An 18,377-nucleotide genomic window follows, 5' to 3' on the forward strand; every position below is an offset into this window, starting at 1 on the left:
AGTAAATGAAGCTGTGGAGTTTGAGGTGCTTTGATTCTTGCTGCTTTGTTTTAGAATTTTTTGGTGTTATTTATTCTCAACTTGTTTTCCACTGCAAAATGTGCAAAGATGTGTTTCTTCTGTTTGTTTACTTGTGAGGCTTCTATTGGGCTAGGGAGATGGCTCATCGATACAACCTTGAGGACCTGGGCTTGATCCACAGAAATAATCCACGGTGTGAGATGTGCCCTAGTAAATCCCTGTACTAGAGAGGAGACAGGAGCATCCCTGGGACTTGCTGATTAGCCAGCTCAAGCCAATGAGAGACTACGTCTCAACAAACACACCAGAGGAAGTGTGCCTAGGCTGACTTCCAGCTTCCATGCACACACACATGTACTGGCACACACAGGTACACCATCACAAGAGCATGCACACATATACACATAAACATAAACAGCTCCTCACAGTTTATTCTTTCCTTTGCTGTGCCCTCTGAGTGTCCCCAGGTTTTTCTTGAACCTGTCTGCTTGCAGAGATCTAATGGTCTGTTGACTGTTTAGCTAGGAAGAACCAGGGCTTGAGATCAGTTTTTGGTTAAGATTATTTTCCTGTTACTTTTCATATTTGTGGAGTTTCTATATTGCAGCTATGGAGTTAGGTTCTGAGGAGACACTTGAGCACAATAAATCTTGCTCCTTGCCTCCTAGGACTTCATAATATGAAATGGCACATTAGTGTTTTCCAGACTTCTGTTTATTGCATGTCAGTGTCCAGGCCCTTGCCATAATCACTTGCTAACTCTGTGTTTCATGTACTATTTCTTTCAAAAACTTAATTTTTTCCACTACTGAAATAGACTTAATTTGAAGGAGATTTTTATATTATATTATTTTATATTAGTTGACCTAACTACAAGTGTTTTGTAAATAATAAATGTAGAGAAACTGAAAGAATATTAAGTACACACTACTTCTCTTTGTTGGATCGGAGAGTCTGAGTCTTGTTCTTTGTTTAAGCAAGAGACTTTTTGAATACTATGCAGATTTAAGCACACAGTAAATATATGCCAATAAAAATGCACAACCATAAGAAGGAAAAGAATCTCATTATTATTCCTAATATCAGACATTAGATTTTTATTATTCGATTAGCATAATGTATGCTAAAATGAGATATCCTTAGTGAGATAAAAATTATTCACATTAGAGAAAGCGAGGGTGGGTCAGACAGACAGACAGAGACACTAATAACATTAATATCGAGGGAGTATTAATTCTGAAGTTGGCCATTCTGAGTTTTTTTTTATTTTCCTTGGTGTTTGCATGTGGATTGGAAGTAGCCATGTGACTTAGGGCTGTATCTGTTTGCAGCTCAGGTTCAGTTCTTGCTTCCCATTGGCAATCTTGCTACAACAGTATACAAAATCTGTTCCCTTAAGCAATGTCAGACTCTAAACAGCATTCTGAGGGAGATGTCAGAGCTTCAGATTTGTCCGTCACTCCATTCATATGTGGCGAAAACAGAGGCCATAGCAGCTACAGACTTCACATGTAATGCTTTTCTCAGTCTAATTGTGATAATGTCATCTGGATCTCAGGATGCTGAAATTCTGGATGTTGGCAGCATTAAGGTCATGTCTTTCCCTCATCCCCTGTATGATTTCAGGATCCATACTTTTACTCTGAAGTCTCTGTCCCTATCATTGAATGCCATTTGTATAAAAAGATTGTAAGTATTTATGTTGTCCCAAAATTTGAATATTTGGCTTGAATCTAAATAAAAGACTTCTTTTGGGATACTTTCTCAGTAATGGTAATTTCTCTTAAAATTTGCATATGTAGATGAGATAAGAGCCAGAATGGAGCCTTTTCAAATAGCTTCCTGTTTATCTGTTTATGAAACCAGTGGGTTTGCACTGTAGAAGCTCTGCTCTGGTGGGACAAGTGAAGCATTCTGTGCATTTCATGACGTCCTCTCACTTCTTCTGGTTAAAAAGCAGAATATGGAGGCGGGAGAGAGAGCTCAGTGGTAAAGAATGTGTGCTCCTTTTGCAGAGAGCAGTTCAATTCTTAGCACCTGTGTTGTGTTGCTTATAACTGCCTGTAAGCCCAGGATGTCTGATGACTTCTTCTGGTCTCTGTTTGTACCTGCTCTCACATGCATATATCTACACACAGACACACATGTGTATACATCATTAACAAAGAAAAAAAGCAGCATATGTTCATCCTAGAGAAAAGAAACTGTAGAATATAAAAGGAAAGAATATAGAAACAAACTTCATATGTGCTGTACCATATTCCTGCTCAGTCTCTCCCTCTACGTGCATATCTGGAATGGTAGTAATATTAATAGCAAACATACTTATTATGAATTAATGACAAGTAAAGCATTCTGTTATTTTGCTTGTAACCAACCCTGAGGAGCAAATATTAGCTATTCTAATCAAAGAAGTCTAGTTAGACTGATAGACTTAACCATGGCAGACAGGTGCCGGGCGTTGGTGGCACACGCCTTTAATCCCAGCACTCAGGAGACAGAGGCAGGCGGATCTCTGTGAGTTCGAGACCAGCCTGGTCTACAAGAGCTAGTTCCAGGACAGCCTCCAAAGCCACAGAGAAACCCTGTCTCAAAAAACAAAAAAAAACAAAAAACAAAACAAAAAAACATGGTAGACAGCTAATAAGAGTGAAGAGTTAGAGCCTGGCATAGAGTCTACTGAGGCTCATCATTCCCACCCCAGGCCTTTGTGTTCCCCTGGGAACCCCATGACCCCTCACCCTACACCTGCGCTTCCTCCGGCTTTGGGCTTTCAGTCCACTTCTCTCCGTTAAGCCTCATAGTTCTGGAGGGGAAGAAAGAATGACAGAGTTTTGTGTTTTATTTGTTTTTTTTTCTTCAGTTTTAAAGTATTTTTTCTTTCCAGTTTAATAACTGGATTAGTAGTGAAAACATTTAATCAATTACATTTTCAAAACATTATTTCATTGATTACATTATCCTCTTGATGTAGTCTTTACAAGGAATTGTGTATGTTCAAACAGTCACTGAGTCTCTAACATCGTAGACTTATAGGTGATAAACTATATAAGAATCTAGTACTTTTTACCTCCTGCCTTCAGATGTAGGTGACATTGTTGGTTTCTACTATACTCTTTTAGGCATAACATAACAAGTGAACCCCAAGGTCTGCATTTACAATGCATTTTTATGAAGATATCATATTTTGATTTTTAAAACGAATTTTCTCCCATCTCCTATATTAAAAACTCAATTTGAAAAAACAATAAAAGCAACTGTTGTATAGTTTTGTCTTTTCACAGTAGCTTTTAAAAATCCAAATAATAACGAGCACCATGGAAGTCTCTGGGCCCTCTTCTGAAAACTGAAGTCTGAACTTCACAGTACTTACTGAAAGGAAACAGTTTAGCTCAATTTATAATAATATATTGGTCTGCAGAGGAAGTGCAGCCTGAACCCCACTGTCTCAAGTGAATACTCCAGGGGTGTCTGACGGGGAACGTGTCGGGTGCCAGTAATAAATCCATTGCTGTGGGTGTGAGCAAAAGCCCTGTTGGCAGTGCCTGAGGACACACTTCATGGGGTTGTCATGGTTTTACTTTTAAATTGGAATCTTTGCCCTAATCTCAGAGTTAGACAAGACCAGATTTGCAAACAGATTTACAATTTTCACTAATTTTCCAACCAGGACTTCAAAACATACTTAGAGGAGGAAAAAAAAAAAAGAAGAAGAAGAAGAAGAAGAAAGAAAAAGGGGGAAAAAAAAGAACCCATTCACTCTGGTGTTTCTCAGGGTCGAATGATTTACTTTGCCACAGCTGTTTTCCATAGACTGCTTGTAGCCAGGGAGTTAGGGACTTAGGAGTGCTTAGAGACAAACTGGGTTTGTTTTTCGTGGAGCAGATTATACAGTTCAAGAGACAGCAACTAAATTCTGTTCATTAACCAGGAGCTGGGTGTGGAGGTGGGATGTTTGGGGACAAAGGTGAGTAAACATTGAGCAAACCTCTGCTGGTCTCCCTTAGTGTATCACTGTGATGTCTTGAGTGTCACTGTTCATGGCTGATCTCTCTGGTCCCTTTACTCTCATTACTGAGTCTAGCCAAATCTCACTTTGAAATGTCTGTTGTTAGTACTATAACCAGCTACCACTTCAGAGCCGTAGTTGTTAAATTCAGAGACAGAACCCTTGGCTGAAGCAGAAAGAGATTGCAGAAGTTGAAATGCCGGGTTTTGTTGGATTTTACTTTCACTCACCACTGTGTAGAGGGGCCATAAGGCAAGGCTGTAGGACTTCCTGCCAGCTGAGCAGGTTCCAGGCTTGCTGTACTATGCATGGCCCCACAATGTCAGCACATCTTTGAGTCTTGGCCCTTGAGGTAAAATGAGAACTTCCTTTTGCCTTAGTTCTCACTGTTCTTCTTAGGAGTTAGGAAAAGTGTGTGGACCTATGCCTTTCAGGCTGCAGGACTTACTGTAGAGACTGGGACCTGGGCCATGGCATACTGGAGAACCAACGAGGCGAGGCAGTGATAGACGAGTGCTGAATGCGGGCGCTTCTCTTCCTCAGGCCCAGAGTTCCATGGGCTTTGCAGCTCATTGCTTTACACGTATATTTCCATAACTTCACAGAGTAACTACAAGAGCGGTAAATCTCACCAATTGGCTTTGGAGGGTGACGTGAGTTAGCATCTGGCCACTGCTGAATGGAACTCTGCTAACCAGTGTTACTTTGTTGGAGGCTGCCTTCAGTTATGGAACCCGGTCATTTTTTTTAGATTTATTTCCCCGTCTATGAAATACTTGTGGCTTAGCGGCAGCAAGGCCAGAACATTGTGAACATTTGATGTGGTGTAACCTGAAGTGTGACGCCTGCTTCTGTTTTTCAAGGCAACATGGGCACTCTAGTTGGAGGCTGTCGCCCTGTGGGCAGGAAGAACAGAGGTCTCTAGGATTTAACTTAGCCTGACTGGGGGCTCTCTTGGGACTTAACTTGGAGACTGTAGTATCTTTGTAAATCCTTCAGGTGTTCCTCAGGCCTGCCTAGATTTAGACATTTTATTCAAAGCAAAAGACTTCTGACCCCATTCCCTTCCTCCCCCAGCCTCTAAGTGACCAGCTGAAGTAAAAAGTACACGTAATTTATGGCTTAATCATAAATTCAAAATAATTATACTTTATTACCTCTCACAGGCCTTGAGATGTAGGTGCTATGTTCTGTTTTCTGCCGAGGCAAGGGAATAAGGGAAACAGTAATAAATTATAACTCGAGGCTGAAGCCCGTAAGCTCGAGGAATTGCCATTTCAGTGGAAAGTGCTTGAACAGCCAAGTGAGCACCTGTCATGTTTGTTTTCACTGTGAAGGGTAGAAACATGACAGGACAGTTCCAGCTGCTTGTCTAATATGAACTTGTGGTGGTGTACTTATCTTCCCAGGGATGGCAGAATTTGCAGTGGCTGATGGGTTTTGCACCCCGGTGAGGTTATCTCCTGAAACTTTCACTCTTAACACATCTGGCCAGAGGCTGACATTTTCACACTTACACTTTGTGACTGGCTTCCTGTTTCTTGGTATGCAGTAAAACTTGGGAGAGAGCCATGGCTTGTGGACAGAAAGCCAACATGCTCTTCAGTTTCTGGAGGGATTTTCTTCTCTCTGATAAACTTTCTGATCATACCCAGGTACCTCACATGGATGTGATGGGCGTCCAGTGAGGACCAGTCACTGTGCTGGGATCTTTGATGTGCTGTGTTTACTCCCTGTCACAAGATCATTGGGAAATGGTTATTTTGCTCTGACCACCCCATCCAGAGGGAGATTGGTGGGGATCGACTGCCGATGTGTACAGGGTTCCCTTTTTAAAAACCTACCCATGTGGGGGTGGATATAGATGTGTATGTAGGGTATGTGTGTGTGTGATTGGGTGTGCATACGCAAAGGCCAGGGGAGGACAGGTGTCCTCTATCACTCTGCCTTATTCTCTCGGTTAGGGTCTCTTCCTGAACCTGGAGCGAGACTGGTGGCCAGCAAGTTCCAACCCTCCTCCCATCTCTACCTCTTCGTTAGGGCTGGGGTTACTGTCATACATAGCCACACCAGACTTTCCACATTCCTGTACTCAATGAGACTTGAACTCAAAACCTTATACTTAAAGTGTTCTTGACCACTGAGCCATCTCCTCAGACCCCAAGACTCCTTTTGAAAGGAAAAAATGCTCTAAAAGTAGTTTGTGACCATCATACAACATCCGGATGTGCTGAAGCACCTTCAGTTGTAATCTTTAAGTGGGAGAACTGTGTGCGGTGTAAACTCTGCCTCAGTAAAGATTTTAAACAGAATGAGCTTCCGAGACATGTAACACGTTTTTTGTTTGTTTGTTTGTTTTTTGTTTTTTCAAGGCAACCTGCCCAGTGAATTGTGTGTTTAAATGCAAACCCAAGTGTCTGAAAGACAGGCTCTTCATGTTTTGTCTAGGAATTATGTAGTCATGGGACCTTGTGTTTCTCTTCCTGGACTGTTGTAAAGATGACTATGCTTAGATTCCCAAAAGCCCGTCGAGGGCTGGTTTAGCTTTATCTCTTCTGTAAGACTTGACAGAGGGAGTTAGACATGGTAAGTGCTTAATAAGCTATTATTGATTATGTGAATGAGCGAAACAAAAATGGGCTTTGTTTTTACTTCATGGGAGTATGCCTTGGCTATGTAGGCAAAAACCTTTGAAAGCACTTCACTGGAACAGATTTTGAATTTTCTTCCCAAACAAAGGTCCCTTCAGCTAATCCCTGGAGATCTCTAGAGACAGATTTAGACTTTCATGGCAGCCTCTTTCTTTGCATAGTGACCCGTGTTTTATCTCCATATGTTAGTTTCAATAGGTATGAGATATCATAGAATTTTACAACACTGTATGCTAATCAGTCTTCCCTTTCTCTTCTGAATCTTAAGAAAACCCCAGGAGGTAAAAGTGTTCCTCTCTTCCTGGCATGGATCCTATGGCTCCCTCCCATTTCATCTAGTCACAGCCATGCTGAACTGGGATAGTCCTGTCTCTGCCTGGGGCAGGGAGAATCCCCACCCCACCTTTGGCTAGCAGCATTTTGTTTTTAATTTCAGAGACTCCTACAGCTTCCCAGATGCTGGGATTACAGGTGTGAGTCATTGCTCCTGGCTTCATTAGATAAAATGGAGTCTCTTTTTGTGTAATGTAGCTCCAGAAGCATGAGATGTGAAAAGAATCTTTCAGGTGTCTCATTCTGTCACATGTATTTATATATTACAAAATATATAAATCAACCTGCTCAGTCCACATAATGTTATTTGTTTGTATATGATTTCAGGGTTGACTATTTGGTGTTGGATAAGCAATTGGGGTTCTCTGAAGAAAACTCTCACTTCTCAGTATTCTTTAGTTGCCTATAGTTCTTTGTCTAGGGTTGGGGTACCATGTGTTTTCCCTTTCCAAGTTGGCTTGTCTACTGTTGCTTGTCTACTGTTGCTGTTCTTGTTCAGGCAGCCACATTGATCAGATTTCAAGGGTGTGGTTTCCCTGACATCTCTAGGAGATTCAATCTTACAGCCTACATCTTGGTCCTCTGGCTCATACAGTCATTCTTTCTGTCCTCTCTTGGGGTTGTTCCTTGCGTTTTAGGTGCAGGAGTTGTCCTGTAGATGGGTCAGTTGGGGCTGGACAGTGCACTACACTTGTTCTATGTTTACTTGTTGGTTGTGGTTTTCTGTAATAGTCCTTGTCTGTTGCAGAGAGTAGTTTCCTTGATGAGAGCTAAGAGTTACTCTTATCCGTGGGTATAAGTATTTAGAATATAGTTAGGCAATCTAAGCAACAGAGGAGAGGCTACCTTAAATGCCTTCCCTGATAATGAGATTGATGACTGACTTATATGCCACCCGGTAGCCCTCATCCAGCAGCTGATGGAAGTAGAAGCCAACACCCACGACTTATCACTGAATTGAGCTGGAATCCAGATGCAGAGAAGGACGAGTGAAGAGCAAAGGGGTCCAGACCAGGCTGGTGAAATCCACAGAAACAGCTGACCTGAACATCGGGAAACTCTTGCTCCCCAGACTGATAGCAGGAACAGAGAGAGCTAGGTTCGAGACATGGGGTGGAGTGGGTAGGTACCCAGTATGTAACAGAGAATGATAATCCTACAAAGAAACTTATTAAAAGCGAATATATGGATTTAGAGAGAAATAGATAATTAAAACCAAAATGGAAGGGAACTGGGATTGTCATGTAATTCTATCTTGTTTGTAATTCAAATAAAAAATTAAAAATATAAATAAATAAATAAATAAATAAATAAATAAAATAGACTTAAAAAAAAAGAATATAGTTAGGAACTACACTGGTTTAGTCAAATGGCAGTTGTAGGTTCTCCTGCAAGACCTATGACCTCACTACCCTAGGTAGTTGGCTAGGTGTCTAGTACTAGGCATGATTTTACTCTTACTGAGTGGTTCTTAATTCTAATTAGAGAGCTGTTGGTTTCTGCCGAGATATATGCTTGCTACTATTGCACTCTTGGCGTTATTGTACACAATAAGTACATTGCTGTACTTATAGGCATCATAGCTAGGTAGCACTATTGGTTTTGTAAAATCATGTTTTTTGAAGATTTCATCTCATGACTAGATTATTAATTGAACATAACTCTCCTGATTCAGTCTTCCCCTGTGGCATATTTCCCATTGGACTGTAACTTTTAGTCCACCAGTATTAGCTTTTCTTCTAGAGAGCCACTTTTTGGGAAGTCAAGTGATAATATATATTTATATATGTAGCTCTCTCTCTCTCTCTCTCTCTCTCTCTCTCTCTCTCTCTCTCTCTCGCTGTGTGTGTGTGTGTGTGTGTGTGTGTGTGTGTGTGTGTGTGTGTATAAATTCTTGACTCCAGTGAATGAGTAGATTAAGATTCCCTTTATTTTTATTTCATGTATTTCATAATGTTAGGTCTTTGCCTTATAGGCAATATAGACTATTCTATCTTTGACCATTCCTGACTAAGAAGATCCTGTGCGTGTTCTGTATTGTGTATACGAGTATGTGTGAGTGTGAGTGTATGTGAACTACATAGCACATAGAGCAGCTGTTCTTGTGTCACGACCCCTGTGGGGGCTCAAAAGACCCTTTCACAGGGGCTGCCCAAGACCATCAGAAACATTACAATTTATAACAATAGCAAAATTGTACTTATGAAATAGCAAAGAAAATAACTTTATGGTTGGAGATCCCCACAGCATGAGGAATTGTATTAAAGGGTCTCAGTATGAGGAAGGCTGAGAACCACTGACTTGGAGGCTTGTTCCAAATAGGAACTTAATACATATTTGCGAGAATACCTTTTTTTTTTTTTTTTCCTTTTACCCGCAAGCATTATTCGGATACATCTTAAACAGCTTATGTCATCTTGCTTGAAAGTAAGATTAATTGTATACTGGTTACTGAGGATATGATATCATTATATAAATATAATAATTTATATTATTTTTAATAATACAACTACTATTACCAAGTTACATATTCTTCAACTGCTGGTGAAAACCTGGATGTACGGCCTGAGTTAGAAGATCAGGAAGTGTGAAGGCATAGTTCTCTTGCAGTGTTAACTGGATTGCCTCATATGTTACTTGAGTAGTGGGCAGGCAGGAGTGATGGCTCCCTCTAAGCAAGGCAAAGGAAAACACAACGTCCCTCAACTTTTCTACCAACACAACTCTGTCTTCTCATCCTTCAGCTTCCGCAGCCCCTCTACTCTCACTGCCTTGGGAAGGCTTGCAGCTGGAAGAGGAAAGTGAGAAGGTGGCTCTTGCGGGGATTAAAGATCCCCGTGCATATTTAGACAGCAGAAGTGGATTATTAACATACAACAGCAGAGTAAACATTCTACAAGTTAATTTAAAACAAGAGGACAGAGCTGAGCTTCTCTGGCTTCTGTCTTGTTTGGCTTTGTTTGTATGGCTGTGGATGGAACACAGGGCCTTGCAATGCTAGGCAAGTCCCCCGCTGCTGGGCCACACACCTAGCCCTGTGTGTGTGTTTTTAGAAATGCTTTTAGTCTTGTACATTTACAGAACTAAGCCTTCATTGGATAGGCTTTCCCATTCCTTTTTTGTTTGGTTGGGCTTTTTGTTGTTGTTAATGAGTATCTCTCCATTTTTACATTTCCATTTGTATCTTTAAAACATAGTGTATCTGAATTTAAGAGAAAAGAAAAATGTTTTTGGGAAATTAATAACATATGAGCCATAGTCACTGTAGAGAATTTACAAACTATAGGAATATGTAAACTAGTAATAATATTTATGCAAAATTTATTTAAATTCTTGCATTTTTCCTACATTTTATAACATTTGTTTATTTTTTAGTACGTGAACTTATTATTCCATACTTGTATCTCATTTAGTTCCTAGGGCCTTAGTATTTCTCATTGAATATTCCTTGATGCTATATTTTTAAAATATGTATAAAAGTAACCTTTTACATTCAAGCAATATAGTAAATTAGGAGTTTTCAGCACCACGCCCCTCGTTGAAATGCCATTTGAACAATTATCTATGCACAAGAATGCCTTAGAATAACTAAGTAATCTAGAGGAGAGGTTACAGCATGGAGGTAGAGCAGAGAAGAAACACGTGGGAGAAAGTAGGAAGACTGTTCAGTTTCTCTATCACCTCTCCTTCACTCTGAGGGGGACAGACTATGCAGTTGGGGGGGGGGAGCATGCATAGAACTTCAAGGGACAGACTCTGCATGGGTAGGGGAAGCATAAAATTGAAGTTACAGTCCCTGCAGTATGTGGGGGAAGCAGAGAACTAGGTAGGGTGCAGAGTCTGCTATGTGGGGGAGAAGCATATCACTGAGGGGTGGACATGACAGCAGACCCATCCCAAGGAACTCTGGCCTGAAGTACCAAGTCTACCCAGTACCAGGCCTGTCTCTACCAGCCCCGGCTCCAGTCTGGCCTGCAGAGACCCAGGATCTATGTTTGTCTTTGTGAACTTAGACTCTGGGTCAGGTTCCGTGTTGGCTGTCTTTCCACTACTTGTACTTCACATTTGACACAGGGGCCATATCTGGGCAATGGGACTCTAGGCCTAAGACTTCTTACATAGAATCTAGAGCTAGAGTAGTGTGTGTGAGCCAGGCCTGGCCTGCTCCTTTTGGTCCAGGCCCCAGGCTACTTCCCATAAACCAGGAGCAGAGGCCCATATTATGGATCCATGGTTCAGGCTTGCTTCTGAGGATCCAGATATCAGCCTAGCTGTCTGTTGACCCAAGCTGCAGGCCAGCCCACTTACAAATTAGTGGTTTCTTAGCAAGAAAAGCAAAACAAAAAACCACCCCCCCAAAAGAACTTGAAGAATGATATATTCAAAGTTTTGCATGAAAAAAAACTGCCAACAAATACTAAACATGACAAGGCTGTCCTTCAGAAATAACAGTAAGGAGAATTCTTATCTACATAACACAAAATCTAGGCATTCATTACCATTCAGTATGTCTGTAAGAATTACTAAAGAGACATCTTCATTTGGAAATGAAAGGCTGCTGACTGACAAAATGAAAACAAAGTATGAAACTCACTACAAAGGTAAGACTATAATTCAAAATTCTCTAATAAAGTAATTGTGTCACATAAATAACTCATGTAAAAGTTTAAAGACAAAGTATTAAAAAAAAACAGCATAGCTATACTAATGGACACACTATATATGAAGGTTCTAAACTGACACTAACCACAAAGTGTGAATGGACAAACTAAGGCACAGTGTTCTTGTGGTGTTGTCATTAGCTTAACTAATTGACTGTTCCTGCTGTAAGTTACATAGGCCTCATACTAACTAAGAAACATGTAGTTGATACACAGAGGATAAAGACAAAGAAATCAAAGTGTACCACTGCAAAATAATCACCATGTTGTAGAGAGGCCAAAATAAGAGGAAGAAAGCAATGGAAAAAATGGCAATAAATACATGGAGTTGCTTCTCTAATCATGTCTAGTTATAGAGTTGCTGCATGGATTAAAAAAAAAAAAAAACGCAAAGCCCAACTACAGTAGTTCCCTCTTAGCCACATGTTCCAGGAGACTCAGTGGATTCCTGAAATTATCGGTGTGCCAAACCTGATCTACCCTGTTTTGATCCCTATAATGTGAATTTATGATAGAATTAATAGAAAAACTAAAATAGAATAACTATACTCTTGCTGTAATAGAAGTTCTGATTAATAGCAGTGACTAATAGAATGACTATAATTTGCCATAAAGTTCTGTGTATGTGGATTTCTCCCAGAGATCTCAGAGCATACTCCCCTTCCCTTGTGCTGGAGTGTGACACGGTGCCTCCATGATGAGATGGAGTAAAGTGAGGCAGAGCTGATGTGGCACTTAGACAGGAGCCATTATCTTCTGATGGTATGTCATAAAGATGATATGCTTCAGGTGATCCTGGTGTGCCATCATGATATAGATTGTGGATGCTGGATTGGGTCGATTGAAAGTGATACTAAGGGGAGACTGCTGCTTGTGCTGCCTATCAGATACTTGCTGTGGCCAAATACTCCCCCAAAGATGAATGGGTAGCAAAAGATGTACCATGGGAAGTAACAACTGAAGAGAAGTGAGGCTCTGTGTCACAAACTCATGAGAGGTGCAGGTCGTATGCAATAATAATAAGTTGGTAAGCTTTCATACATACAGTAATTGCAGATAATACATTCATGAACACCTTAATAGATGAAGCAAATATTAGAACTGAAGGGAGAAATATTTAGCAATACATATAAAATAGTAGAAGAGCTCAATTCCCTATTTTCAATAATAGACAGATCATCCAGACAGAAAATCAATAAAAGCAACAGACTTGGACAACCATGTTAACCCAATAGAGCTGACAGACATGTCTGGAGCAGCCCTTCCAGCAGCAGGGTATGCAGCACACATGAAGCATTCCCCAGGTTAGATAATATATTTTGCCACAAAACAAGCGCCTATACTTTTAAGAAGCTAATGTTTTCTTCTTTATCACAATGATGTAAATGCAGAAGTATCACTGTACTGTGTTTTTTTTTTCTTTAAAATTCACATACTGGAATTTTTGTAAAATTCGCACATACTGGAGTTTCAGAACTGCTTAAAAAAACAGTTTTTTTTTTTAAAGTGAAATAAAAAAGGAACTAAAAACACTTTTAGAGAAATAAAAATAGAAACAAAAATACCAAAACTTTTGAGATGCAAGAAAAGCATTTCTCAGAGGGTAGTTTATAGCAATAGATGCTTATATTATGTTAGGGGAAAGACCACAGATAAACAGCTTAAATTTATATCTCAAGAAACAAGGAAGAGAAAAAAAAACTAATTTCAAACTAGCAGAAGGAAGGAAATAACAAAGAACAGAATAGAAATAAGTGAGATAGAGACCAGAAAGACAATAGACAATGTACACAAAACTAAAATGGTAGGTTTTTGAAAAGTTAAACAAAATTAAGCAAAAGAGCAGAGAAATAGAATTAGAAATGAATACACAATCTTAACAACTTGTATGCTGTAGTGTAATAGATCTTAAGAGACTGCTGTGAATAGCCTTATCCAAACCAATTTAGTAGCCTAGACAAAGGGATACATTGCTAGACACACAGCATTACTAAGGCAGACTTGTGATGAAGTAGAGAATCAACACAGACTGGTATATAGTGATGATTACGGACTCGTAGTAATCACAGCCACTCAGCCTATGGTGATCATCTAAAAATCTTCTAAGCAACTGAAGAGGAAAGAAATTTCCAGGTGTGAGTTAGGAATCCATTATCACCCACATAACAGCGGTAGGACAGTTACTGGCCTAGTATCTCAGAGGAACATAGATACAATAACCCTTGACAAAATATTAGCAAGCTGTACTCTGTAACAAAGGGATCACATGCCAAGATCTACTGGTATTTATCCCTGATGGGCAGGGCAGCCAAGCATGTGCATATTGATTACCATTGTATATTATATTAATTGAATAAAAGTATACATCCTGTGATGATTGTAACAGATGGAAAAAAAGACATTTGATGGACGCAGCATCCGTCAGTGTCAGATGTGAGAAGATTGCAGTCATATGTTAAGGCAAGGCTTCCTACTGTTAGCACTTCTAGTCAGCATCATATTTGATGGAGCAGCTAGGCAAAATAAAGAAATATAAGGTTTCCAGATCTGAAAGGTGGTAATAAAACTGCCCATAATTACAGATGATTTTGGATATGATTAACTCTAAAAAGAGAATGTAAAAAAAAAAAAAGCAAAACAAAACAAATCAAAACCCTGTTAGAACTAATAAATGTAGTAACGTTGCAAGATATAAGATAAACATAAAAAATCAGTTGCAGTTATATATACAGCAAGCTTCAAAAGACAAAGTACATAATCCCAGTTACAATAATGTCAAAAGAAATTATTCAGGGGTAAGTTTGACCAAGAAAGTGAAAGTTTTGTACACCAAGAACTATGAAACACTGTTGAAAGATGTTGAAAAAACAAATAAATGGATGGGTAACCTATGTTCATGGATTAAAAGAACCAATTTTGTTAGTTTGTCTATATTACCACCAAATGAATTAGAATTTTCTGAAATTCCTATCAAAATTTCAGGAACTTTATTTATTTATTTTTTTGCAGAAGATGAAAGTTACTGAAATTTATATGAAACCAGCAAAACCTTGAATAGCCAAAGAAGTCTTAAGTAAGAACAGTTACTGTGGAGTTCTCATAACGGTCACAGTATATACTACAACTTATAATGAAGAAGACAACATGGTTGTGGCATTTGTGTTAGTTATTTCTCGATGTTGTGGCAGAATACGACAAAAGCAACTTAAGGAAGGGTTTGTTATGGCTTAGAGTTTGAAGGCATGGCTACACACTTGTGAGGTTGTGGTCCCTTTGCCTCTGCAGTCAGAAAGCAGACATGAGTGGCTGCTCAGCTTGCTTTTTCCTTTTCTTCACTCCAGGGGGGATGGTGGTATCTAACTCAGAGAGTTAAACCTTCCTGGAAGCACCCTCATAGATCCACCCATATGTGTGTTTTCCTGGTGATTTTTCTGTTTGTTTTGTTTTTTGCTTTTCCAGACAAGCTTTCTCTGTGTAATAGTCCTGGAACTCACTCTGTAGACAAGGCTAGCCTCAAACTCACAGATGTCTGCCTGCCTCTGCCTCTGAGCCCTGTGATTAAAGGCTTAATTAAGCCTTTAAATTAATTGCCACCACTGCCCAGCTTCTCTGGCAATTTTATATCTAGTGAAGTTGACAATGATGTTTGTCATACAACATTTGTTATTCTTTGTTTATTTTTTTATTTTTTTGAGAGAAGGTCATACCATGTAGGCTTGGCTGGCCTGGAACTCCATACATATGTAGACCAGGCTGGCCTCAAACTCAGAGATCCACCCTCCTCTTCTGCCCTCCTGAGTTCTGGGATTAAAGTTGGGCACCACCATACCTGGCCACAATGTTTTATATTTAATTTTTATCAGAATGTATTTACGTAACTGGTCAAGCACAAACTCAGGTCTTTTCACAATTTTGGAAGCAGGGGTGTCATTGCTTTCTTTCTTTCTTTCTTTCTTTCTTTCTTTCTTTCTTTCTTTCTTTCTTTCTTCCTCAGGTTTCAGTGATAGGTATTTTGGTGTCTTGTCTCTCCTATGACCACCTTTTCATTTTTTTCCGTGTTCCAGTGGTTTTTCTTAAGCTCACTCATCTACTGCAGTAGGTTGATTTCTTTTTCTCTCTCTTTTTTTTTTTTTTCAGCATGCCATCTGCCATTCGTGCAAGGTATCACTTTTAAATGTAACAGTTCTAGTTAAAAACAAAATCCAGCAATCTTCACTGATATCTTAGGATTCCATTTTCACATCAGCTTTGGCCTTCCAACAGCTGTAGTGCAAAGACTTAGAAGACACTACAATCAAGTGTCTTCTAAAAAAGTTGGAAGTTTTCTAGCATGTTTTCTCAGTTTGAGCCCCCTTTCAGAGGCTCTGTCAGTCAAAGGGGTTCCATTTCTTTGAACTATGATTACTTCTTGTCTGGTTATCCTTATAGAAAGAGGGTGACTATTGCCTCCTTGTGATTTGTCTGTGGGAGACTGAGATGAATTTTGGCCAAATGTGTTCTCACAGCCAAGATGGTAGCTTGGTAAATTGGATCATGTGTCACAACTTGTGTGTCTTCATATGACAGGGATGCTTGCAGCATGAGTAGATGTGACTCATGGTAGCATTGTTTTTTGTTCCAAGTCCTTGCTTCAGACCTACCTGGTTCACTTTTCAGAGCACAGCTGGCAACAGCAGCATTGTAGCATCGGAACAAAGTTGCTTATGTGCATACAGTGATGTCCCTCAGTGACAACAGCCCTGGCCTCTGAGCACCTATACCTTGTCCAGGTTCTGTGGCAAAGGGTGAGCACTCCTCTTACGATCCAGCTGCACATTTATTAGGCAGGGTGCTCTGTGAGAGGCAGCCACGTGCCTACTTCCTTTGCCCTTCTTTAAATCTAATTCTAGCACAGATACTGGCTTCTGAAGTACTGAGCCCCTTTTTCTAATTCATGGTGCTCTAAGAGCTTTTGGTGTTTTTGCCTTCTGAAGTTTCTCTGGGAATGAGGAAGTCAGTGTCTTTGTCTAGTCTGACACCTTGCCAGAGGTTTCCCTTCCCCCTCCTATCAGCTATTCAGTTCTGAAAATGTTCTCACTGAAGGGTGTCCCAACATCTAGAAAAAAAAAAAAAAAGCAGGTCATAAATATTAAGATTGAGAGATGGGAATGGACAGGTGAGCGAGAGTGAAGAGCTTCAGTGACTGGGAGCTCAAGGAGATTGGATTTCACTATCCAACCTATTTACTTCAGGAGTGCCGTGAGCCAAGCTCCTGATTGTTACTTTAAGAAATTTGGGTGAAGTCACCTCCCGTGACTCTCTGAATGACAAAACCAAGGAAGTCAGGGTCTGGGCAGATTTAGGGTGACCACCTGTCTAGGCTTATCCATGGACGAAGGGGTCTCAGGTGGTGGAGCTGTTCGTGCTAAAACCCAGATTGGTTGCCCCGGTGTGCCATTAAACTTCTACATCTGTGGCTTTTATATGTGAGATGAGATTTCATGCTCCAATAGACACCCGGGGCCCTCTTTACCCATGGCCACGGTGCTTTTTTACTTTGCTCTTTTGTTGAATGATCTGTAAGCCCTGATGTAGTTGGGGTTGGGGGTAGTTTTTAACTGTATTCTCAGATAGTGCCAACAAAACCACATGCTTTCAGTGTTTTCTTTCTAAAATGTATTAAGAATAGACTTTGAAAGTGGGAATGCCTTAGTATGTCCTTTGAGATCTTCAATCCATGAAGACTGAACCACTTTTAGAGACTTGGAGTTTTAGAGAATTAGTTCTAAAATGAAAATCCAAGGTCACCCCCCCACACACACACACACACAAGTTACAAAGAATTAGGGGCATTTGAAAGAATTTTCAAAAGAATCATTTGATTAGAGAGTTGCAACAATGTAAAGGTTCATTGACCAAAGAATTCCTTTGTAGGGTATTTGCCTATTGGCTCTAGTCACATTAATTGCTACTCGGTGAAACAAAGGCACTTGCCAAATACATCCTTTAGGATGATCTTTCCTTAGTGATGTCTTTGGGTCCTGCTGTTAATAGTGGGACAGTAATCAGGCCCGTGAGTGGAACATGGCATCTGTGTGCATTTCCTAGACCTGTTACATTTCTTTCCAGAAGTCTAGCCTGTGGACAGTCTCTCTCTGACTCCTGCTTTTCTTTACTTTGCTTGATTCTGAAACTCCTTTAGCTAAATAAGGAGAATGATACATTCTAGAGGGCCTTCATAGATGTCTTAGTGTGTCCTTAGTCCTCAAAGATGGCACCTTGAGGAGTGAATGTCCTCTTTGTCTGACAGGGCACCAAGTCCGCACAATTGGATCAGCTTCGGTCTTCTGTATTGCCGTGTTTATGTCCGTAATTAAAGGTCCAGACATACCACAGATGTTTCGTTCAACTTACCAGTGTTTTCTACTGTTGCTTGTATCGTATTCTAATGTTTTGTGATTTTTCTCACCTTCAGTCAGTTTTTCCTTGAAGCCTCGAGAGTTGATCTTAATTCTGTTGTTCTTCCCTCGTTAAGTTCTTCACTCTCAATGCACCGAGAGGTGCTATAGTCTTTCCCGAAAGCATTCTGAATCCAGTCACTCTTCCTCATCTCTCTCGCTATTAACTTCCATATGACCTACAAGTCTCCTTACTAGTTTCCCAGTGTCAGCTCTTGCTTGCTTTCAGACTTCTGTTAGTTTCCATGACTATAATGAATCACTC

General features: G+C 40.1%; 1 protein-coding gene across 6 annotated transcripts in view; it reads left to right on the forward strand.

The window, feature by feature from the left end:
- The window catches only part of Fto (FTO alpha-ketoglutarate dependent dioxygenase), a 359,300-nt gene that overhangs the window by 121,226 nt on the left and 219,697 nt on the right, over positions 1-18,377 (forward strand). The window lies entirely within an intron of this gene.

The sequence above is a fragment of the Cricetulus griseus genome, chromosome 3 (genome assembly GCF_003668045.3).
Source record: "Cricetulus griseus strain 17A/GY chromosome 3, alternate assembly CriGri-PICRH-1.0, whole genome shotgun sequence".
NCBI lineage: Eukaryota > Metazoa > Chordata > Mammalia > Rodentia > Cricetidae > Cricetulus > Cricetulus griseus.